Here is a 24903-nt window from a genome sequence, read left to right as displayed (position 1 = left end):
GGATTACAGGTTGAGCCACCTCAGCCAGCCAACAAATTTCAAAGAGATGAAACATTTTCCAGAGATGAAAGGAAAATTAGATATTCTGAATAAAAGAGCACCCTATGTTCTGAGTAAAATAAATGAAAACAAATCATCTAGATACATTGTATTGAAATGACAGAACATGAAGGACAAACAGAAAATTTTCACCAGGCGTGGTGGCTCACACCTGTAATCCCACCACTTTGGGAGGCTGAAGTGGGAAGATCACTTGAGGTCAGGAGTCTGAGACCAGCCTGGCCAACATAGTAAGACACCATCTCTACAAAAAATTTTAAATTTAGCCAGGTACAGTGGCGCACACCTACAGTCCTAGAAACTAGTCCTAGAAGCTAATCCTAGCTTCTTCAGAGGCTGAGGGAGGAGGATCACTTAAGCCTAAGAATTCGAGGCTACAGCAACCTATAAGCATGCCGCTGTACTGCAGCCTGGGCTACAGAGCAAGACTGTCTGTCAATCAATCAAGCAAGCATTAAGGGAAAATAAATGCCCACCTCGTGCCACCACAAGTGTCCAGAATTTTATGCCCAGGTAAATTATCATTCAAACATGAGGCAAGGGCCGGGTGCAGTGGCTCACACCTGCAATTCCAACACTTTGGGAGGACGAGGCAGGTAGATCGCTTGAGCTCAGAAGTTCGAGACCAGCCTGGGCAACATGGCGAAATCCTGTCTCTGCAAAAAAATACAAAAATTAGCTGGGTGCATACCCATAATCCCAGCTACTTGGGAGGCTGTGGCAGGAGGATCGGTTGAACCTGGGCAGCAGAGATTGCAGAGAGCCAAGAAAGCACCACTGCACTCCAGCCTGGGGGACAGAGCAAGACCTTGACTCAAAACAAAACAAAACAAAACAAAACAAAAAGAGGCAAAATACATCTTGCAATATGCAAAGACTGAGAGTTTATTTATTTATTTATTTTTATTGAAACGGAGTCTCTGTCGCCCAGGCTGGAACTGTGCCAGTGGCATAATCTCAGCTCACCACAGCCTCTGCCGCTGGGTTCAAGTGATTCTCCTGCCTTAGCCTCCCGAGTAGCTGAGACTATAGGCATGCACCACCATGCCTGGCTCATTTTTTTGTATTTTTAGTAGAGACGGGGTTTCACTATGTTGGCCAGGCTGGTCTCGAACTCCTGACCTCAGGTGATCTACCCGTCTCGGACTCCCAAAGTGCTGGGATTGGAGGCATTTAAGCCACCGAGCCTGGCCTGAAAGTTTAATATGCGTATCTCTTTCACAAAAGAAAGGTGTAAAATCACAAGGACAAAGAACGGAAGGGATTAGAGTTAGAGATGTCAAACCTGGGGATGCGGACTTAGAGGAATCAGACTGGTACTGGAGAAGTGCTGTTGTAGGAAGAAGACTAATAACCTTAGAATTCCTCGTTTATAAATATTTTTCTTCTTAAAATTACAAATGCAACATGACCATTATAAAAAGGATGAAAATATTTAAGCACTCAGGTGAAAAATAAAAATACAGAGGTTAAAACAAAAATTACCAGTTAAGAGTTACCAGTGGTTCTAGGACAGGCACGGTGGCTCATGCCTGTAATCCCAGCACTTTGGGAGGCTGAGGCGAGCGGATCACAAGGTCAGGAGTTTGAGACCACTCTGGCCAACATGGTGAAACCCGTCCCTACTAAAGATACAAAAAATTAGCCAGGCGTGGTGGTGCACGCCTATAATCCCAGCTACTCAGGAGGCTGAGGCAGGACAATCGCTCGAACCCGAGAGACGGAGGTTACAGTGAGCCGAGATCAGGCCACTACACTCCAGCCTGGGCAACAGGGCAAGACTCCGTCTCAAAAAAAAAAAAAAAAGAGTTATCAGTGGTTTTCTAAGGGGGACAGGAACAGAGGTGGGAAGAGTTAAGCATCACATTGCTGTTTTTTAAAATAAGTGCTTAGGAATTATATAACTAATTATTCACATTTCATGGAATATATACAATATGACCTGACACATTAAGGGGCTAGGGAGGCTGAACAGCCCCTATAGGACCACATGGACCTTGGGAGGTCTCCAGCATAAGGGGAGGGACTCCACTCTCAGAAGCAGGGGGAAGGCTATGGACAACAACAGTCACCACTCAGAACCCACTCACTCAGGCCGGGTGTGGGGGCTCACACCTGTAATCCCAGCACTTTGGGAGACCAAGGCAGGAGGATCGCTTGAGCCCAGGAGTTGGAGACCAGACTGGGCAACATGGTGATGGCGAGACCCATCTCTAAAATCAAAATAAAAATAAAGAAATAAAAATAAAGAATCACTGAGTCCCACCCAAGTTCTCCAGCACTTGGAAATAGAGCAACAAACAAAATGCCTTCCTTATTCTTGAGGTGCTAATATTCTAGAGGAGAGAGGCAGAAATTAGGAAGAGTAGATATGCTAGGAAAAGAGAAAGCATAGAGGGCAATGGGGAGGCAGGAAGACTATTCCTTCCTGGACTGGGGCTGGGTAAGCCCTAGTGTGCATTTCTGGTGAGGTTTTTTGTTTGTTTTTGTTTTTGTTTTTTTGAGACGGAGTCTCCCTCTGTCGCCCAGGCTGGAGTGCAGTGGTGCGATCTCGGCTCACTGCAAGCTCCGCCTCCCGTGTTCACGCCATTCTCCTGCCTCAGCCTGCCGAGTAGCTGGGACTACAGGTGCCCACCACCACGCCCGGCTAATTTTTATTTTTGTATTTTTGATAGAGATGGGGTTTCACCGTGTTAGCCAGGATGGTCTCGATCTCCTCACCTCGTGAACTGCCCACCTCAGCCTCCCAAAGTGCTAGGATTACAGGCATGAGCCACCGTGCCCGGTTCTCTGGGGAGCTTTAACACTTCAGACACAGTAGGCCTCACTGCTCCCACCTTGCCCACTGGCTTAGATGTCAGCTAAAGCCCACTCTGATAATTCCGTGAATCCAACTGAGCAGAAGGAGGTCTCAACCCTAGGACAGCAGTGAGATCTTCAAGACGTTCCCCAGAGCCAGGCCGTGAGACGGACCAAGCTCCAACCCATTCCTCCAGGGGCGGAAAAGACTGAAATGGAAAACCCAAGTTTGCAAATATGATTTACACATACCTAAAATACCCTCATTTTCTAATATATCACACTAGTCTGCCTGAAATATATTTCAGCCCTGCTATCACTCAATGATGGTAGAACCTCTGTTCTCATATAAAACAATTCCACGTAGGCGCGGCACAGTGGCTCACACCTGTAACCTCAGTACTATGGGAGGCCAAGGCAGAAGGATTGCTTGAGCCCAAGAACTCGACATCAGCCTGGACAACATGGCAAAATCCTGTCTCTACAAAACATACAAAACTTAGCTGGGCATGGTGGCATGTGCCTGTGGTCTTAGCTACGCGGGAAGCTGAGGTGGGAAGTCCACTTCACCCTGTGAGGCGGAGACTGCAGTGAGCCGAGATCGCGCCACTGCACTCCAGCCTGGGTGACAGAGTGAGACCTTGTCTCACAAAAGAAAAAAAAGGCCGGGCGTGGTGGCTTACCCCTGTAATCCCAGCACTTTGGGAGGCTGAGGCAGGTGATCACCTGAGGTCAGGAGTTCGAGACCAGCCTGGCCAACATGGTGAAACCCCCTCTCTACTAAAAATACAAAATTAGCCAAGCGTGGTGGTGGGCACCTGTAATCCTAGCTACTTGGGAGGCTGAGGTAGAACCACTGGAACCCAGGAGGCAGAGGTTGCAGTGAGCCGAGATCATGCCATTGTACTCCAGCCTGGGCAACGAAAGTGAAACTCCGTCTCAATAAAAAACCTTGTATAGGCCGGGTGTGGTGGCTCACGCCTGTAATCCCAGCACTTTGGGAGGCCGAGGTGGGCGGATCACGAGGTCAGGAGATCGAGACCATCCTGGCTAACACAGTGAAACCCTGTCTCTACTAAAAATACAAAAAACAATTAGCCGGGCATGGTGGCAGGCGCCTGTAGTCCCAGCTACTCGGGAGGCTGAGGCAGGAGAATGGCGTGAACCCGGGAGGCGGAGCTTGCAGTGAGCCGAGATCGCGCCACTGCACTCCAGCCTGGGCGACAGAGCGAGACGCCATCTCAAAAAAAAAAACAAAAAACAAAACAAAACAAAAAAAACTTGTACAAGAATGTTCACAGCAGCATTATTCGTAATAGCAAAAAGCAACCCAACTGTCTATCAACTGATGAATGGTTGAACAAAATGATCTATCCATGCGATGGATATATAGCCACAAAAGGAAATGACATCCTGATTTATGCTACAACATAGACAAACATGATGCTAAGTGAAAGAAGCTGGATACAAAGGCCACATGCTGTATGATTCCATTTATGTAAAATGCCTAAAATAGGCAAATCCATAAAGACAGAAGTAGAATGGCTGCCAGGGGCTGGGAGAGGAGAGGATAGAAAGTGACTGCTTAACAGTGCAGAATTTTTTACTGAGCTGATGAAATGTTTAGGAATTAGGTAGCAGCGACTTTTGCACAACACTGAACATACCAAAAACACCACTGAATTGTACACTCTATAATGGTTTAAACAATAAATGTCATGTGAATTTTATCTCAATTAAAAAAAAAAAAAGGTCGGCTGGGCACAGTGGCTCACGCCTGTAATCCCAGCACTTTGGGAGGTCAAGGCAGGTGGATCACCTGAGGTCAGGAGTGGATCACCTGAGGACCAGCCTGACCAACATGATGAAACTCTCTCTACTAAAAATACAAAATTAGCCAGGCATGGTAGCACATGCCTGTAATCCCAGTTACTTGGGAGGCTGAGGAAGGAGAATCGCTTGAACTCAGGAGGCGGAGGTTACAGTAAGCCGAGATGGTGCCATTGCACTCCAGCCTGGGAAACAAGAGCAAAACTCCGACTCAAAAAAAAAAAAAAGTCAAATCTTGGCCGGGCGTGGTGCCTCACACCCATAATCCCAGCACTCTGGTTGGCCCAGGCAGGAGGATCGCTTGAGCCCAGGAGTTCAAGACCAGCTTGGGCAACATAGCAAGAACCCCAGCTCCACAAAAAGTAAAAAAGTTAGCTGAGTGTGGAAACGCATGCCTGTAGTCCCAGCTACTCAGGAAGCTGAAGTGGGAGGATCGCTTGAGCCCAAGAGGTAGAGGCTGTGAGCCATAATTACACCACTGCACTCCAGCCTGAGTGGCAGAAGAATACCCTGTCTCAAAAAATACTAATATACGACTGGGCGCAGTGGCTCACGCCTGTAATCCCAGCACTTTGGGAGGCCAAAGCGGGTGGATCACCTGAGGTCAGGAGTTCCAGACCAGCCTGGCCAAAATGGCGAAACCTCGTCTCTACTAAAAATACAAAAATTAGCCAGGCATGGTACTGGGTGCCTGTAATCCCAGCTATTCGGGAGGCTGAGGCAGAAGAATCACTTGAACCCGGGAGGTGGAGGTTGAGGTGAGCCGAGATCATGCCACTGCACTCCACCCTGGCCAACAGAGTGAGACTGTCTCAAAAAAAAAAAAATACTAATACACATGGGAAGCTCAAAAATAATAAAGCAGCCAGGCGTGGTGGCTCACGCCTGTAATCCCAGTACTTTGGGAGGCCGAGGCCGGTGGATCACTTGAGGCCAGGAGTTTGAGACCAGCCTTGCCAACATGGTGAAACCCCATCTCTATTAAAAATACAAAAACTAGCCAGGCGCAGTGGGTTCACGCCTGTAATCCCAGCTACTCCGGAGGCTGATGCAGGAAAATCGCTTGAACCCTGGAGGTGGAGGCCGCAGTGAGCCGAGATTGCCACTGCACTCCAGCCTGGGTGACAGAGTGAGACTCAGTCTCAAAAAAAATAAAAACAATTTAAAAATTAAAAAATAAAGTAATGCCTTCAAAATTCTGACGAAAAAATCATTACCAACCTAAATGATATATACCCAATCAAGCTATCAGCTGAGGATATGCACAGATGATTCTCTGGCATATAAAGTCTTTTTTTTTTTTTTTGAGGGAATCTCGCTCTGTCACCCAGGCTGGAGTGCAGTGGCCTGATCTCAGCTCACTGCAACCTCCGCCTCCCAGGTTCAGGCAATTCTCCCTGCTTCAGCCTCCTGAGTAGCTAAGATTACAGGTGCCCAACACCAGGCCTGGCTAATTTTTGTATTTTTAGTGGAGAATGGTTTCACCATGTTGGCCAGGCTGGTCTCGAACTCCTGACCTCAGGTGATCCACCCACCTCAGCCTCCCAAAGTGCTGGGATTACAGGCGTGAGCCACCGCACCCAGCCGTATAGTCTTAATGAACGTTGCCTCACACATATTTTAAGATAACTATCAGACCACGTATCACCAAACATGAAGGTAAACTAAGGAAGACATGAGATCCAAAAAACAGATGGTCCATCCCAGAAGATGATGTGAACAGCTGTGCAGCAGAATAGGGAGGAGTCCAATCTGGAGCAGGAAGACAGCTCTGGGAGAAAGGTCATCACAGAAGAAAAAAAAAAGAAAAAAAGGAACTGACAGATCTAGTGTAACTGACCATCCCAAAGGCTTTTTATACAGTTCATTTTAAAAACTTTAGGCTGAATTAGTAACAGATACATGGAAAATAAAGCCAACAGAAAAACTTACCACCAGGAAAACAAAGTCATACAAGTAAATATTATCCATCACAGTGTATGATTTAGCTGAACAATGTAACAATTTATATTCATTTAAACCAAACCTTGCTATAAAAGTGTGGTAGATTAAAAACAGCCAACAAAAATTAGCCAGGTGTAGTGGCTCACGCTCACACCTGTAATCCCAGCACTTTGGTAGCCTGAAGTAAGAGGACTGCTTGAGGCCAGGAGTTGGAGGCTACAGTGAGCTATGATCGTGCCACTGTACTCTCGCCTGCGCAAGGGAGCAAGACCTCACCAATAAAATATAAATAAAGATGGTCAATAATTCTTTGTCACTCTACCAAGAGATGAAGGTCTGTTTCCCCACTCCCTTGAGTCTAGCCTGGCCCTGTAGCTGTTTTTACCAACAAAACATGGCAAAAGTTTTTTGCTATAACTGAGCAAGGGAGATTTAAAAAAAAGAACATGTCAAAAGTGATGACAGTTCTCACTACAGCCTTTAAAACGACTGGCAGATCTCACTTCCTCCCTCATGGAACCAGCCACCACGCTGCAAGGAAGCCCAAGCAGCCTCATAGGATAGACCACACTGGGAAGAATGAAGCCCATGGCCAAAAGTCCCTACTGAACTCTCACAGTTGACAGCCAGTACCAACAAGCTGGCATCACATGGAGCAGGAGGAACAAGCTAACCCTGGCAAACCATGTCCCACTTACAAAACTGTAAACAAATACAGGTTGTTGTTTTTTCAACCACTAAGTTCTGGAATAGATCATCAAACCACCACAATATTGGGAATGTGGGGAAGAAGTAGGGAGGTAACATGGGAGGTAAGAGGGGGCGGGTAAGAAAGCTAAATCTTCATCACCTTCCACAGATAGAATTGAACATATATCAATCTGGAAGTTCTAAAATTAGCAAAACAAGCAAGTTACTTTTTTTTTTTTTGAGATGGAGTCTCGCTCTGTCCCCAGGCTCAAGTGCAGTGGCGCGATCTCAGCTCACTGCAACCTCCATCTCCCCAGGTTCAAGCGAGTACCCTGCCTCAGCCTCCTGAGTAGCTGGGACTACAGGTGCACACCACCACGCCTGGCTAATTTTTTGGGTGTGTGTATTTTAGTAGAGACGGGGTTCCACCATGTTGGCTAGGATGGTCTTGATCTCCTGACCTTGTGATCTGCCCGCCTCGGCCTCCCAAAGTGCTGGAATTACAGGCGTGAGTCACCGCGCCCGGCCGCAAGTTACTTTTTAAAGTACAGATAAATAGAAACAGCTGAAAGGCCAGGCACGGTGGCTCAAGCCTGTAATCCCAGAACTTTCAGAGGCCAAGATGAGTGAATCACTTGAGGCCAGGAGTTCAAGACCAGCCTGGCCAACATAGTGAAACCCTGTCTCTACTAAAAATACAAAAATTAGCTGGGCATAGTGGTGCACACCTGTAATACCAGCTACTCAGGAGACTGAGGCACGAGAATTGCCTGAGCCCAGGAGATGGAGGTTGCAGTGAACTGAGATCATACAACCACACTCCAGCCCTGGCCACACAGTGAGATCCTGTCTCAAAAAGAAAAAAAGGAAACAGCTGAAAGAGCAGAGGTTGCCTTGATGGAACTCTGAAGGGGAGTACAGCAGGGACTGTCACCTTTGATTACAAGACTCACAAAGCATACGTCTTCAATGGACGTGCTTTAGTTTCGTAAAGGAAAAGATAAGCAGAAAATATGCTTCAACATTTTGGTTGGTGAGAGCAGAGTTGTATGTATCCTTCCACTTTTCTATATTATACAAATTATTCATAAAATATATTTTCTGATTATAGAATTATTAAAAATACTTAAGCTAATTTTGCCATAATGATGTGTCAAATTGCACATCTCTGGAAATAAGATTTATATAAACTCTAGGCTGGAACTCACACAACTCAGTTTCTCTATATCGTTCCTGCGCCTGGAACTTGTCCTGAGGGAAGAGAGCAGTGAGGAACTACCTGTATCAGGGCAGCTCTGCAGAACCGGTGCAGAGATCTCTGGGTGGTAACAAAGAGGAGCAGTGCATGGGTACCAAGAGAGGCAGTAACAGCTCCTGAGACAGGGGCACCCACCAAGAAGGCACAGCCATGAAGAGCAGCTAGGCTCAAGGACCCAGAGCATGCCTCCTCACTCCAGCATGATGTGTGGCCCCAAGCAGCCACTTGAGACTCCCCAGAGGCAGAAATGCAGAGCAAGGACAAGGTCCTATCAAAATACATGTCAACAGGGGCCACTGAGACAGACTTCCTTTACCTCAGAAGTTTTATCAACATATCAGAAGTTTTATCAACTTACAAGAAAGACCAGGGCCCCGTCTCGCAAAGAAAAGAGAAGGCAATGACCACAGTTCATTCTGTTGTTATTTTTTTCTGAATCAGTAGAGAGCCCTCAATAATGCTCCACTGATCCATAAGCAGGGGTCTGAGATAGGGCACTGGCAATGTCTTGTTTCTGCCCTTTACTGATTTAATCCACTAATTTGCTGAAATGCCTATAGCAGCTGTGAACATACTGGTATATAAAAAATAGACATGCATTCAGCCTAAAAAGGTAGAGAGTGGACAAACAAGCAGCACTATTTGTTTCAAAGGAGTTACAGGCAGTTGAATTTTATTTATTTTATTTTGTTTTTTTTGAAACAGAGTTTTGCTCTTGTCACCTAGGCTGGAATACAATGGCATGATCTCGGCTCACTGCAACCTCCGCCTCCCGGGTTCAAGCGATTCTCCTGCCTCAGCCTCCTGAGTAGCTGAGATTACAGGTTGCCGCCACCACGCCTGCCTAATTTTTAGTATTTTTAGTAGAGACAGGGTTTCTCCATGTTGGTCAGGCTGGTCTCAAACTCCTGACCTCAGGTGACCCGCCTGCCTCGGCCTCCCAAAGTGCTGGGATTACTGGCGTGAGCCACCACGCCCAGCCCAGGCAGTTGAATTTTAAAGACACACTTGCAGATTTCAGAACTCAACTGAAAAGAACCCAATAAACTGTTAACACGATATATAATCCCAATTTGTCTTCTACAAATAGAGCATACAATTTGCAGATAAAGAACGAGGCTGGGCCCGGTAGCTCACGCCTATAATCCTAGCACTTTGGGAGGCCAAGGCAGGCAGATCGCGAGGTCAGGAGATCGAGAGGTCAGGAGATCGAGACCATCCTGGCCAACACAGTGAAACCCCATCTCTACTAAAAATATAAAAATTAGCTAGGCGTGGTGGCACATGTCTGTAATCCCAGCTACTCGGGAGGCTGAGGCAGGAGAATCACTTGAACCAGGGAGCTGGAGGTTGCAGTGAGCCAAGACTGGGCCACTGCACTCCAGCCTGGGTGACAGGGCAAAACTCCGTCTCAAAAAAAAGAACAAAAGGGGCCTGCGGTGGCTCACACTTGTAATCTTAGTGCTTTGGGAGGCGAAGGTGGGCCAGATCACTTGAGCTCAGCAGTTCGAGACCAGCCTGGGCAACATGGCAAAATCCCATCTCTACAAGAAATACAAAAATTAGCCAGGCACAGTGGCATGCACCCATAGTCCCAGCTACTTGAGAGGCTGAGGTGGGAGGATGGCTTGAACCCAGGAGGCAGAGGTTGCAGTGAGCCAAGATCATGCCACTGCACTCCAGCCTGGGTGACAGAGCAAGACCCCATCTCCTCCCCGACAAAAAAAGGGAGAAAAATCTAATTTTTATATCTGCAACTTTCTCAGTAGTCTCATTTTGTAAGTTTTCATTGTGGGTAGTGCTGCTTCTGCTGAAATGTCATTTTTCTCTCCCACTTAAGGAAGAATAAGTTGTCTTAAGTTAAACAAGCTTCTCCATGCTCTTGTGACAGTTGCAGCCTCTATCCTAGGCTACTGTGTAGAAAACCATGAACAGAGAACAAGAGGCAGCAACGCAGCTCCTGCGTGCAGCTCCATGTGGGCCACACTCGCTCCTCATCGCCATCTAGGCAGCTCCTTCAGCTCACACATGCTGAGCACCCACACATGCTGCTCGCTCTGGGAATGCAGCCATGGACAAGACACAAGAGCCCTGCTTTCATGGGGCTTCCACTACAGCTGGGAGAGCAGATGGGGACAACAAACAAGGTGGGATCAAGAGAGCAGAGGAGGTACACTTTTTTTTTTTCGGAAACAAAGTCTTGCTCTGTTACCCAGGTTGGAGTGCAGTGGTGTAATCTGGGCTCACTGCAACCTCCACCTTCTGGTTCAAGCGATTCTCGTGCCTCAGCCTCCTGAGTAGCTGGGGTTACAGGTGTGCGCCACCACGCCCAGCTATTTTTTGTATTTTTAGTAGAGACAGGGTTTCGCCATGTTGGCCAGGCTGGTCTTGAACTCCTGGCCTCAAGTGATCTGCTTGCCTCAGCCTCCCAAAGTGCTGGGATTACAGGCCTGAGCCACTGCACCCAGCCCTGCAGAGGGGGTACACTTTTAAATGGGGGGAGGGGTATCAAGGTGGGGTTCATTGAGAAACTGTTACTTGAGCTAAGGAAGTCCACAAATTTTTATTTCTTAATGGGCTTTCTCTTGTTTCTGAACCTGAAATGGAAGGTAATGTAAATGCATACAGAAAGAATGCTATCTGGACAGTAAACGGCACCTCTATCCATCTGGTTCTGTCAGACAAAAACTTAGGGCTATCACCGGCACCAGAACTTCCCCTCATCTCTCCTTATCCCAAACAACACAACTTATCAATTTTACTCCAGAGGCCTTCCTAGCTAGGCCTGTCCACTTTTCTCCACACCCACAATCCCAACAATGGCCAACCACCAAGCTCTTTCACCAAGACTGACACCAACAGCCTCCTGACTTATCAGTCAGGAAATTCAGACAGTAGCTCTCAACTCAAGGGCATCAGAATCACATGAAGGACACATTAGAACACAGATTGTTGGGCCCCACTCCAGAGTTTATGATGCAGTAGGTCTGAGACATGAAAATGTGCATTTCTAACTAGCATCCAGGCCACTGAAGCTGCCAGTCTGGGGACCAGACTTTGAGAACCACTGGAGACTAGGTTATGGTACAGTAACAAGCCCAAAACTGTTTGTTACTTGGCTCAACCCAGTTTTTTGTTGTTGTTGTTGTTGTTGTTGTTGTTTTTGAGACAGAGGTCTTGCTCTGTCGCCCAAGCTGGAGTGCAGTGGCGTGATCTCAGCTCACTGCAAGCTCCACCTCCCGGGTTCACACCATTCTCCTGCCTCAGCCTCCCGAGTAGCTGGGACTACAGGCGCCCGCCACCACGCCCAGATAATTTTTGTGTGTTTTTAGTAGAGACGGGGTTTCACTGTGTTAGCCAGGATGGTCTCGATCTTCTGACCTCGTGTCCACCCGCCTCGGCCTCCCAAAGTGCTGGGATTACAGGCATGAGCCACTAAGCCCAGCCCAAAGTTTTCTTTCTTGCCCATAGTATATATCTGTTTGTTTCCACAGTCAGAAACAAGAGAAAGGTAACACGATAAAGCACGTGTCTCAGCGCTTCCACTCAGAAGTTACGTGTCACTTTCCAATGGCCAGAGCAAATCACAGGCCACACCACATTTCAAGGAGACAGGGCTGTCCAATCCAATCAGGGACCCAAAGCAGGGACAAAGGAAAGGTTTTCACCTGAACAGAGTGACCACAGATTGGGCTTCTGTACACACTCTTCCCGAACCTTTCCCAGCACCAACTCAATCTACAGAGCAATCTGAGGAAACCTCTTTCTAAAGCAAATAGATTCATGTCACACCATCACCCTTAAAACCTCACATTGCTCTTAACAGGACCTAAAAGAACTTGCCCGACACCCTCTGCTCCAGCCACACCAGCTTCTTCCTGCTCTATCACAGAAGCTCTGCACAGGCTCTTCCCTCCATCTGATATTCACCCCCACCCTCATGGAGCCAACACCCAATCCCCGTTCTGCTCTCTGCTCCCTGCTCTAGTGTCTATCCCATCAGGAAGTCTTTCCCAAAGCCTTGTCAGGTATAACCTCCCTACTAGATGCACCTAGATCTTTTCTTCATGACTTGCTTTGTGTGATGAGGAATTCTAAACACATATAAATGTGGAGAGAATAATTAGAACCAGGGCTCAGAGGGGTGGCTCACACTTGTAATCCCAGAACTTTGGGAGGTGCAGGCAGAAGGACTGTTTGAGTTGAGGAATTCAAGACCAGCCTGGGCAACATGGCAAAACCCTGTCTCTATTTAAAAACAAAAACAGGCCAGGCGCGGTGGCTCACGCCTGTAATCCCAGCATTTTGGGAGGCCGAGGCGGGTGGATCATGAGGTCAGGAGATCGAGACCATCCTGGCTAACACGGTGAAACCCCGTCTCTACTAAAAATACAAAAAAATCAACCGGGCGTGGCAGCGTGCGCCTGTAGTCCCAGCTGCTGGGGAGGCTGAGGCAGGAGAATGGCGTGAACCCAGGAGGCGGAGGTTGCAGTGAGCCGAGATCGCGCCACTGCACTCCAGCCTGTGTGATGGAAAGCAAGACTCCGTCTCAAAAAAAAACAAAAACAAAAACAAAACACATAAAAAATTAGCCAGGTGTAGTGGCAGACGCCTGTGTCCCAGCTACGCAGCAGGCTGAGGTGGGAGGACCACTTGAGTCCGGGAGGGACCCTATCTCAAAAAAAGTTAGAACCCATGTGCCCATACCACTCTCAACCTAGACCAGCCCTGAAGTCCTGATGTAACCACAAATAATCTACTCCCTCTCCCATAGGATCATGACACAAACCCTAGATGATGTACCATTTCATCAGTAAATGTCTGTATGCACCTCTAAAAGGGAGGAATTACTAAACATAACAAACCCACTATCACAGCTAAAAATAAAAATAATTCCTCAATAATATAATGTGTTCCAAATTCTGTCTCAAATATCATAAATGATATTCAGCTGTTTCTCTAACAAACTGATCTGACACAAACACAGATAAGCCCTACAATAAAAATTAGTCCATGTTCCTCCAGTCTCTTGTTATCAGTCCCCTTCATTTTTCCCTGTTGATGAGTATGGCTTACTGGTCTTATAGTTTCCCACATTTCTCAGTGTTGCCAATGGCAACTCTGTAGTATTTCTCTTGCCCCTGTATTTCCTGTAGATTGGTTGTTAAACATAGGAACTTGACTGGACTCAGGTTTGATTTTTTTTTTTTTTTTGGCAGGAGTATTTCACAGATTTTTCAAAGATATGACCTTTGCTCACTGTCCCTCCCCATTTCATCCCATTACAGGCCTATAAAACCCATGGGAACAAGGACATAGGTCTTGGCTCATCATTGGCACACAACTGATATTCAATGAATGAAGAAATATCAGGCAGAAGTACACTGCCACACTGACTGGCAGAAATATAATGGCTCAGTCTTCCATCCACATACAGACAGCTGTATGTTAAAGTTGTCCAAGAGGCAAAACAAGTAAGTTCCCAGGGTACAGAATCAGAGGTCAGGCCCTGCAGGAGTTCTAACTTCATCACATACAGCCTTGTGACTTTGGATCAGTTACTCGACATCTTTGGGATTCAATTTCCTGCTGTGAGGATTCAATGAGAAGAAGATGCTTTGCTGCTCAAAGATTTGTGTAGCAAGGCTCTACAAAGATTACACCAACTCCGAATTTTGGAGGGGAAAGAACACAGAAGCCTCCTATTTCTAACACATATTTTAACCAAAAATCTAGAAATTCACATTTTTATGAAATAAAAATCATTAGGAAAACAGAATAATACCCAAAAACTATCTCTACTTGTTAACTAAGTGCTTTCCACATTTAGGCACTGAAGACATATCAAAGGGCCCTCACCTTGAAAAATTCACAACCTGGAGAAGAGAATGGGGCAAGAGCCTGTGCAACATGCTGTCATAAGAGGGCCCAGTACTCACAAAGGCATGACAAACTTGGGAGAAAACACACACACACACACACACACACACACACACACACCCCCCAAGTGCCATGGGCCCAGGGTCTGCAACACCCAGTTCTGGTAGAAATAGGGAAAGGCTTCACAGAGATGAGAGGTGAGCCATAAAACCACTACAGCAACACAAAATTAGGCAACTCAGGAAGAAGCAACAGCACATGCAAAGATCCATGGGACAGGGCACGGCTCATCACAAGAGCTACAGGCAGCATGATGAGATCTCACAGCAACCACAAAGGACTGGCCAGCAAAGACGCTAGAAAGACAGGCAGGATCACTGGCCAGAGTCACAGAGGAAAGAAAAAATACACATTTTTAAAAAAATGTGTTGTAGGCCAGGCGCGGTGGCTCAAGCCTGTAATCCCAGCATTTTGGGAGGCTGAGGCAGGCGGATCACAAGGTCAGGAGATCGAGACCATCCTGGCTAACACAGTGAAACCCTGTCTCTACTAAAAATACAAAAAAATTAGCTGGGCGTGGTGGCAGGCGCCTGTAGTCCCAGCTACTTGGGAGGCTCAGGCAGGACAATGGTGTGAACCCGGGAGGCGGAGCTTGCAGCGAGCTGAGATCACTCCACTGCACTCCAGCCTGGGTGACAGAGCGAGACTCTGTCTCAAAAAAATAAAATAATAAAAAAAAGTGTTGTATATATTTATATATATACACATAGATACATAAAGGAAAGACAGGCAGGAACCACATGCCATGCTCAAGATCTAGGGCTTTCTCTTCTAAGCAAACAGTGAAGCTCCAGAGACCCATTTTTAGGCAGGTAGGTGAGATCAGAGCTTCCTTCTGGAAGGAAATAAGGTAGGTCAGAAGCGAGGCCCACTTTCCCTTCCCCTGATTCACAGAGAGGTAACAGTGGTACCAGCAACTACCCAATCTTTCCATCTGTAAGGATTGGACCAAGGACCCTCTCCTGCACCACTCTCACGCTATGGCCCAGTCCCGGCAATGCTGCCTCTGCTCATTCTCTCCCACCTGTCCACACCTTCCCAGCCTCGCCTCCTGTGCATTGGTTAAGTCACAGTTCTCCAGCCCTGCTAATGGTGCATAAGGCTCTTCTGTGACCTCTGCCACCAGCCCATGGCCCTCCACCTTTCCAACTCCACATCAAGGCAAAATGCTCACACCACTCCCCTTCATTCACACCATTTCTGAGACATATTATGCCCCCTAAGGCATACGAAGTACTGAGGGCTGTGTATGTATTCAAATAGTCACTGAATGCCTGACAGTCACTCAGGTACCATTCCAGGTGCTGAGGACATGACAGCAAGCCAAGCGAAAGGAGAAAAGTCCCTGCCTTCACAGATGACCCAATGCAGCCAGGAATTCACATGGAATGTTGGAGGTATGTGCTATGGAGAAAATCTAAGGCAGATGGGGAGTGCCAGATAGCAACAGAATAATTTTAAAAAGTTTTTTTGGCCAGGCATGGTGGCTCACGCCTGTAATCCGAACACTTTGGGAGGCCAAGACAGGCAGATCACTTGAGGTCAGGAGTTTGAGACCGGCCTGGCCAACATGGCCTAGTCTATACTAAAAATACAAAATATATATATGTATGTATGTGTATATATATATATATATATATATCAGCCGGGTATGGTGGCACACACCCGTAATCCCAGCTACTTGGGAGGCTGAGGCAGGAGAATCGCTTGAACCCAGGAAGCAGAGGTTGTGGTGAGCCTAGATTGTGCCACTGCACTCCAGCCTGGGTGACAGAGTTAGACTCCGTCTCAGAAGTGTGTGTGTATATATATAATACTTTTTTTAAGTTTTATTTTTCTTTTGGGACAGAGTCTTACTGTCACCCAGTCTGGAATGCAGTGGCATAATCGTGGTTCCCTGCAACCTCAAACTCCTGGGCTGGAGTGATCCTCTCGTCTTGGCTTCATAAAGCACCAGGATCACAGATAAACTGTAATAGTACCCGGTCACAACAGAGTACTTTAAATCAGTGGTCAGAGAAGGTGCCCCAGAGGGAGAAGCACAAAGACCTGAAGGAGGGTGAGGGGTAAGCCACACAGATACCTGGGGACAGCATTCCAGGTCAAAGAAAGAACAAGGGCACTAGTCGGAGGCAGCAGAGCTGCAGGGCTTCAGAGCAGGCAAGAGGCCCGTGTGGCTGGAACAGAATGAGAATGGGAGTGGGTGATGATGGAAAAGACAAGGGCGTCCCAAAACAGGCAGGAGTCAGGCACAGCATTCAGTGTGGGGCCCAAGCTGAGACCTGGCAGAAGGAAGGAAGAGGGAAAGCATGCCTATCCCCCACACACATGGGGTAAGGGGGCACATGGGCAGAAGAAAGGAACAAAAATTGACCACACAAAGGCCCAGAGGAAAAACATGGCAGAAAGAGATGAGCTGAGTAACTGAGATGAGGGCAAAACAAGTAGTGCAGTGAGAGTCAGAAAGCCAGTGAGAGACTCGTCTTGAACCCCAATGGGCAGTGAGAGTCACCCCCTGAAGACTGGGGACACATAGGACATCTGTATTTTAGAAAGACAAGGCAGTGTGTAGAAAACTACCTGAAGACAGTAAAACTGGAGTCGGAAAAATGCTTTCTGATCATTAGCCTCCATAATATAGCAGCAAAAAATATATGAAAACCATCAAAATGTAAGAACATTGCTAACATGCACAGATCCTCTAAAAGCATAACAATTTTTTTTTTTTCCTTGAGACAGAGTCTCATCCTGTCGCACAGGCTGAAGTGCAGTAGCATGATCTCGGCTCATTTCAACCTCTGCCTCCCAGGCTCAGGCAAGTCTCCTTCCTCAGCCTCCCGAGTAGCTGGGATTACAGGCACCCACCACCACACCCAGCTGATTTTTTGTATTTTTAGTAGAGACGGGGTTTCACCACATTTCCCAGGCTGGTCTCGAACTCCTGACCTCAGGTGATCTGCCTGCCTTGGCCTCCCAAAGCACTGGGATTACAGGCGTGAGCCACCGCACCAGCAAACGGCATAACAAATTTAATTCACATCATCAACTCTCTCAGTGCCAACTCAAGTCAACTTAAAAATTGAGGTTCCAATTCCTTCCAGAAAAAAAAAAGCATTTTTTTCTACACACCCACTAGGGTAGTCTCACTATTGGGGTTTTGCGTTTAGGTTTGTTTTTTGAGAGAGGGTTGTGCTATCTCCCAGGCTGGAGTATGGTGGTATGATCACAGCTCACTGCAGCCTCAAAGTCCTGGACTCAGGTGACCTCCCACTTCAGCCTCCCAAGTATCTGGGACTATAGGCATACACCACCATGCCCAGCTAATTTTTAAAAATTTTTGTAGAGATGGGGCCTCCCTATGTTGCCCAAGCTGGTGTCAAACTCCTAGTCTCAAGCGATCCTCCCACCTCAGCCTCCCAAAGTGCTGCAATTACAGGTATGAGCCACTGTGCCTATCCACTACTGGAGTTTTTGAGCTGAGGCCATCACTCAGCTAACCAACACTGCAATTTCTATCCTTGTATATTTTGTTGAAACCACTAAGTATTACAGAAAGTAAAATGCTTTGAAAACTCATCTGGGGCCAGGTGGTTTTAGGAAAGCAGATATTAAAACAAAACTAATTTGAAATCTGTCTTGATTTTTTTTTTTTTTGAGACAGGGGTCTTGCTCTGTCGCCCAGGGTGGAGTGCAGTGGCGCGATCTCAGCTCACTGCAAGCTCCGCCTCCCAGGTTCACGCCATTCTCCTGCCTCAGCCTCCCGAGTAGCTGGGACTACAGGCACTGCAACCATGCCCAGCTTATTTTTTATATTTTTAGTAGAGACAGGGTTTCACCATGTTAGCCAGGATGGTCTCAATCTCCTGACCTCGTGATCCACCCGCCTCGGCCTCCCAAAGTGCAGGGATTACAAGCTTGAGCCACCGCGCCCAGCCAAAATCTGTCTTGAATTTTTTTTTTTTTTTTTTTGAGATGGAGTCTCGCTGTCTCCCAGGCTGGAGTGCAGTGGCGCAATCTTGGCTCATTGCAAGCTCCGCCTCCTGGGTTAACGCCATTCTCCTGCCTCAGCCTCCCGAGTAGCTGGGACTACAGGCGTCCACCACCATGCCCAGCTAATTTTTTGTGTTTTTTTGTTTTTTAGTAGAAACGGGGTTTCATCATGTTAGCCAGGATGGTCTCGACCTCCTGACCTCGTGATCCAACCGCCTCGGCCTCCCAAAGTGCGGGGATTACAGGCGTGAGCCACTGCACCCGGCCAATCTGTCGTGATTTTTTAACTAGCAAACCAAATGTAATCAAATCAATCAATTCTTTAAAAAGCTATACTGCAGGCCAGGCACAAGGCCGAAGTGGGAGGATCACCTGAGCCCAGGAGTTCATGACCAGCCTGGGCAACATGGTGAAATCCTGTCTCTATAAAACACACAAAAATTAGCCAGGCATGGTGGCACATGCCTGTTGTCCCAGCTACTCAGGAGGCTGAGGTAGGAGGATCGATTGAGCCCAGGTGGTCAAGGCTGCAATGAGCCGTGATCATATGACTCCACTCTAACCTGGGTAACACAGCAAAACCCTGTCCCAAAAAAAAAAAAAAAAAGTAAAAAGCTATACTGCAACTTGGCTGGGCACAGTGGTTCACACTTGTAATCCCAGCACTTTGGGAGGCCAAGGCAGGAGGATCACTTGAGGCCAGGAGTTACAGAGACCAGCCCAAACACTGCAAGACTGACTCCATAAAAAATTTTAAAATTAGCTAAGCATGGTGGCATCTGCCTGTAGTCCTAACTACTTAGGAGAATTAGCTGGGAGGAAAGCTTGAGCCCAGGAGTGCCAGGTTACAGTGAGCTATGATTGCACCACTGCACTCCACACCAGGTAACAGGTGAGACCCTATCTCAAAAGAAAAGAGCAATATTGCAACCAATAGACAAATATAAAATGCTAGAGTCCCTGGGTAACCAACATAAGTCTTTTTCTCCCCCAAAGTACTCGCTGTAAATAACCATTCATTAAAAAGGAATTAGCAAATCATACAGTTTATAAATACAAGCCTAATCCTCTAAAGCCCCCGTGTCATCTCTTCTTTCGTATTCTGTGTACTTTATATTTTTTTATCTTGACCAAGGATAGAGAAATTGATGAGGTAAATTTCTTGCTCCATCTTGGTGGTAGTACAGATCTGTTCTACTACTTGTTGGACTTATATACTTGCAATGTTTCAGAGCGACCTTAGCCAAGCCATTTCCTTTCTAGACTCAGCTTCTTCTCCCAGATGCTCCATTACTTACAAAACAGAGAGGCAAACAGGCCAGATATCGGCATTAAAATGGGCTGTTTGTTTACCCTAAGCCATATACCCATTTATTCGGCACTTACTGAGTGTATGCCATGAGAATGCACCAGCAGAGGCAATGCTGCCCAAGGCAATGACAGAGTCCTACCTCTAAGAGTTAACCCAACAGGGGAGAAAGGTCACAAGTGGCCATTAAAAAGCCATGAATTATGCTCAAAGAGGAAGGACAGGTGGCAGGCAGTCCACACCCAAGAACAGCCCACACAAAGGCCTGGAGTCAGGACATGGTACCACGTATTTGGAGAACAAGGTCACACTTACTACAATCAAGCAAAACAAGAGACTGAGGCTCAGAAGACTAAAATGCTTATCCAAAGTTGTATGCATTCTATGGCCATGAGCAGCCCACCAAAAAACAAAACAAAAACAAAAACGAAAAGGCAAAACCAAACACGTAGATCAGAATATATGAGTAAAAAGCCTTATGGCTTCTGTTGCCGCTGATTAATTATTTACTTAGAAAGGTTATTTGCCCACTTGCCCAGCTAAAAAGGACAGGGCAGAGCCAGGAAGGCTGAGTGTGCCTGTAGTAACCACTACTCGGGAGGCTGAGGCGGGAGAATCACTTGAGCCCAGGAGTTTGGGACTGAAGTGCACCATGATTGCTCTCCTCTGAAATAGCCACTGCACTCAAGCCTGGGCCACATAGAGAGACCCTGTCTCTAAAAATAAATAAATAGCACAGGACAAAATACATTTGGATTATGAACTTCAGCACCATCTTAGCACTTCTTTTAAGTTCTTGCTTGGTAAAGAGAATCCTGTAGCTTAGTAAGACTAATTCCAGCTAATTTTGCATGTTTTACACTGAATCTTCAAACAAAAAAAGTTCACATTCTGCCATGTGAATAAACTTTGTAAGATTTGATTACTTTTAGAAGGAGAAGATAATCTGAATAGGCAGAAGGCTGTACCCATGTAACCCCCACAGGATTAGGAGGAGTGGGTTGTCTTCTACCTATTCAGATTATCTTCCTGACTCATTCTAGGATTCTGATTAATGCTTCATTTGGGTCCCCACATTTCAGCAAGTACTGGTTTAAAAGCCCTGGGTAAGTTGATTGCATAAAAACAAACCAAGTCACACCTACAGCCTGTTGACCTTATAATTTTGTTGTGCATGTCTCCAAAAGTTATATTAGTTTATATGTTACATATGAATATATAAGATAAATTGTCCATCATTCTTTGAAATTCACAGTTAATTACCTCATACTCTTAAAATAAAATGTTTACTGTTAGAATCAGAGGCCAGACTCTAGTATTAATGCAGTCAGGAGAGGACAATTTTTGTACTGAGATCAGAGCTCTTCACAAAAGCTCACACAAACTCAAAATTGTGCAGTAAGTCCTCACTCTACCAACCATCAGCCCAAAACTGAAGGTTGCTGGGTTTGGGTGGCTGAGAAAATGGAAGGAAAGAAAAGGAAATGACTCAAAGTAATCGTGCTTAAAGCATGAGTCCTCTTCATCTCCATTTGGCAGTTTAGATTTGAACCACCATCAGTTGTGGGGAATGAGAGCACACATCAAGTACACAAGGAAAGGCTGTGCTCACAGAACTTGTTTGCTTTATGTTGTTGGCGTTCTGCTCTTTAAAATATTGTTGTTCTCATCACATTTAAATATGTAACTAGGGCACTTAAAACATTTTGGGAAAATTAAAAAGTTTAAGTCCCAAGTTCATAAATGGGATGGCTCCTAAGTTATTTTCCACGTTGATATTTGAAATACACAAAATAGAGTGAATATAACCCACGCGTGATGCTGGCGTTTAACTCATTTAAAAATCAAGGCTTGAAAGTCTGTGAAGCAGGTGGGTAGCACTGAAGAGCTGCTCCTGAGCCAGGCCTGAACTTTATCCAATTAGTCTTGTCTTCACAGGGTCTGCTCTCTCTCGCGCTCGCGCTCTCTCTCTCTCTCTCTCTCTCTCTCTCTCTCACACACACACACACACACACACACACACAAAATACACGTTATCTACCTAAAAACGATTAACGTCACCACATCAGTTTTGATACTATGTTCCTACTTGAATGTCAAAACCCATCGTGGGCACAGAAAGATTCGTGCTGCAACGGGTCCTATACAATACCCTCATCCATTTTATTTCTACCGAAACTTAAGACCAGCATTTTTTAAACGCCGAGATTTTAAACCACGGTTCCTGTGAGTGGAGCAAAACCAGCCATTAAGTCGCCAGGTCCCATCTCATGCACTGAGGCTTCAAGGACTATCAATCTGCATCCTGGGGCGAGGGGAACATCCCAGGCGGAGGCCAGGACGCCGAGGGCGCGCAGCCCCCCAGCAGGGTACCCACACCCGGCTCACCCCCGCCTCCACCTGCCAAGGGCCGGACCGCGGCCCGGCTTCCCGGGGGAGCGTCCGCGCTGACCAACGCCCGGGCGCCGCGAGTGTCAACGCCAGACACCGCCTGCAAACAAAAAGCGACCCTCGGCCCGACCCCTGGCCCCGGCGCCGGCCCCGGGACCCCAACCTGCCCCTCCCACCGCGGCCGCCCCGGACCGGGGGCGCCGCACAAAGGCCGGCCCGACCCGCTCGGCGCCGCGGGAACAAAGGCGGCCGCCTCGGCCGGGCCGGGCACAGGTGCAGCCGCAGGGCCCGGCCGGGCCCAACATGGCCGCGCCCGCCCGCCCGGCCCCGTTAGCCGCCGCCGCCTGCAGGCCGCCGCCCCTCCCCTGCCCGGACGCGTCCCAGCCTCCGCGGTCCGCCCGGTCCTCCCGCCGGCCCTCAGGCCTCCGCGGTCCTCGCGGTCCCCACGACTCTCTCAGGCCGCCCGGCCTCCCGGTCCCCCAGCCCCTGAGCCAGCCCCTCAGGCCTCCTCAGTGCCCCCACTCCTCCCGGCGCTCCCGCCCCCTCAGGCCTCCGCGGTCCTCCCCGCCGCCCCTCAGGCCTCCCACAGCCCGGCCTCCCGGCCCCAGCCCCGGCGGTTGGCGGCCCGCGACTGTTGGGCGGGCGCCCCAGTGACCTGCGGTGCGTCGCATCCTCGGCGGGCGGCTCTCCGGAGCGGCAGGCTGGGAGGGGGCCGGGGCCGTGCGGCGGTAGGGCCCAGGCGGGGAGGGGGCGGCGGCGGCGGCGGGCGCAGCGCGGCCAGGCCGAGGCTCTCGCGCGCGGCGCCGACCCCGCCCCCGCGCCTCCCGCCCGCCGCCGCCGCCGCAGCCGGGGCCGCCGCCGCCTCGCAGAAGCCGCGGGAAAAGTGCGCGCCGCTGATTGGCTGCCGCGCTCGCGGGGCCCGCGGACCGGGCTTTTCAAATCCGCGCCGGGGCCGCGCACGGGCGGGGCGGGCAGGCACGCGGCGGGTGGGGGCCGCGCGGGCGGGCGGGGCTGGCAGCGCCGGGAGGGCCGGGCCGCGGGCCCCGCGAGCCGCCTCAGAGTAGCGCCGGGCGCGCGCCCTGCTCCCGCTACTCGGCGGCGCGCACCCGGCCCAGACCCGGCGCCCGCGGGCGCCTCGCTCAGTGACGTCACGATCCGCGCCCAATCACCGTCCGGAGCCGGCGCCCCCGAGCCGTGGGCGCGCGGCCGCGGAGGCTGGCGTTGGGCGCGCGGCCCGCCCGCGCGGGTCCCCAAGCTCCTGTCCCGTGAGAGGGGCGCGGGGCCTGGGGCCCGCGGGAGGCTGCTAGCGGCGTCCGCCTCGCGGAGCGGCAGTGCGGGGACGGGTGGGGAAACCGCCGCAGAGGCCCCGCCGTGGCGGGCCCGGAGCCTCAGAACAGACGTGGCGGAGAGGGTCAGACGCCACGACGGGGCAGGGCAGAGCGTCGTGCTCTTCCCGCCTAGCGGCCGCAGGGCGTGAACGAGTCCCCCGGGCGAGGGTCCGACCCGGAGCTGGGCGCGGCTGCGGGAGGACCGCTCGCGAGGGGAGGACGCCTGGTCCAGGGGCGCTGCCCCAGCGCCGCTGCGGTAGAGCCGGGCTTCAGGGGGTGGCGCGGGCGACTGCGTGCGGCACAGGGAGGAGGAGGAAGCGGCGCGGGCGAGCGGGGAAGTCGGACGCTGCAAAAAGTGGGCGGGCCGGGCGGTTGAAGCCGGTGTGATTTGCTGCCCGCCGCCCATGGAAGTTCGGCTCCTGCCTCCAGGTGCTGCCGGAGCCGGCGGCCTTGGGTTTTCTGTCAGGCAGGTTCAGGGAGCCGGGGACACCTTCGGCCTTGAGCCTTAGTGTCTGCTCGAGCTTTACAGGCCCAGCTTGAGCCCTCGCTGAGAAGCGGGCCCAGGGGAGCCTGGCGAGAGTTTGGTCAAGGAGCGCTTTGTGAAAGTGCGCTACCCGGGCTATAGAACGACACCTCAGCCCAGGTCCTGCCTCCCCGGACCCCCCTCCAGCCACCAAGGAGTGGCCACAGTTCACCTCCTCTTTCTCTCCCGCGCCGCCTCCGCCGCTGTCCCTTCACAGGTGCTGGGCCCCTGTATGGCTTGAGTTGTGCCCCCCCCAAAAAAACAAGTGTTGCTGCAAGACTTACTATAAGGCTACAGTAATTGAGACATTGTGGTACTGGTGGAAAAATACACAAATAGATCCATGAACAGAATAGAGAACCCGGATATAGACCCCATAATGGAGTCAACTGAACTTGACTCTAGGAAATGGAATGGAGAAAAGACAGTCTTTGCAACAAATGGTGCTGGAACAACTGGATGTCCACATGCAAAAAAAAAATCAGGCTAGACGCAGACTTTACACCCTTAACAAAAATTAATTCAAAATGGAGCCAAGGCCAGTGGCTCACACCTGTGAGAAGTGTGAGCCAGCACTGTGGGAGGCCAAAGTGGAAGGATTGCTTGAGCCCAGGAGTTGGAGACCAGACTGGGCAACATAGCAAGACCTCGTCTCTATCACCAAACAAATAAATTAATTTTTAAAATTACGGCCAGTGCCAGGCATGGTGGCTCACACCTTTAATACCAGCACTTTGGAAGGCCGAGACAGGTGGATCGCCTGAGGTCAGGAGTTCGAGACCAGCCTGGCCAACATGGTGAAACCCCGTCTCTACTAAAAAAAAATACAAAAATTAGCCAG

The 24903-nt window shown here is 49.1% G+C and overlaps 1 protein-coding gene across 8 annotated transcripts in view; it reads right to left on the bottom strand.

The window, feature by feature from the left end:
- NSD2 (nuclear receptor binding SET domain protein 2) overlaps nucleotides 1-23030 on the bottom strand; it is a 109963-nt gene extending 86933 nt beyond the window's left edge. For 2 of the 8 annotated variants that reach the window (XM_034958191.4, XM_034958195.3), the window contains exon 1: nucleotides 22867-23030. The gene's annotated coding sequence lies outside the window, so the exon portion shown is untranslated. Of the gene's footprint in view, nucleotides 1-536; nucleotides 717-2150; nucleotides 2274-22866 lie in introns of all 8 variants that reach the window. The other 6 variants (XM_055111129.2, XM_055111130.2, XM_063603667.1 and 3 more) reach the window with 6 other exon arrangements.
- Between the last annotated feature and the right edge of the window lie 1873 nt (nucleotides 23031-24903).

This window comes from Pan paniscus, chromosome 3, assembly GCF_029289425.2.
Source record: "Pan paniscus chromosome 3, NHGRI_mPanPan1-v2.0_pri, whole genome shotgun sequence".
In the NCBI taxonomy this organism is placed as follows: domain Eukaryota; kingdom Metazoa; phylum Chordata; class Mammalia; order Primates; family Hominidae; genus Pan; species Pan paniscus.
Note: the sequence above shows the minus strand (reverse complement) of the source record. Positions and strands in the feature narration are given on the sequence as shown.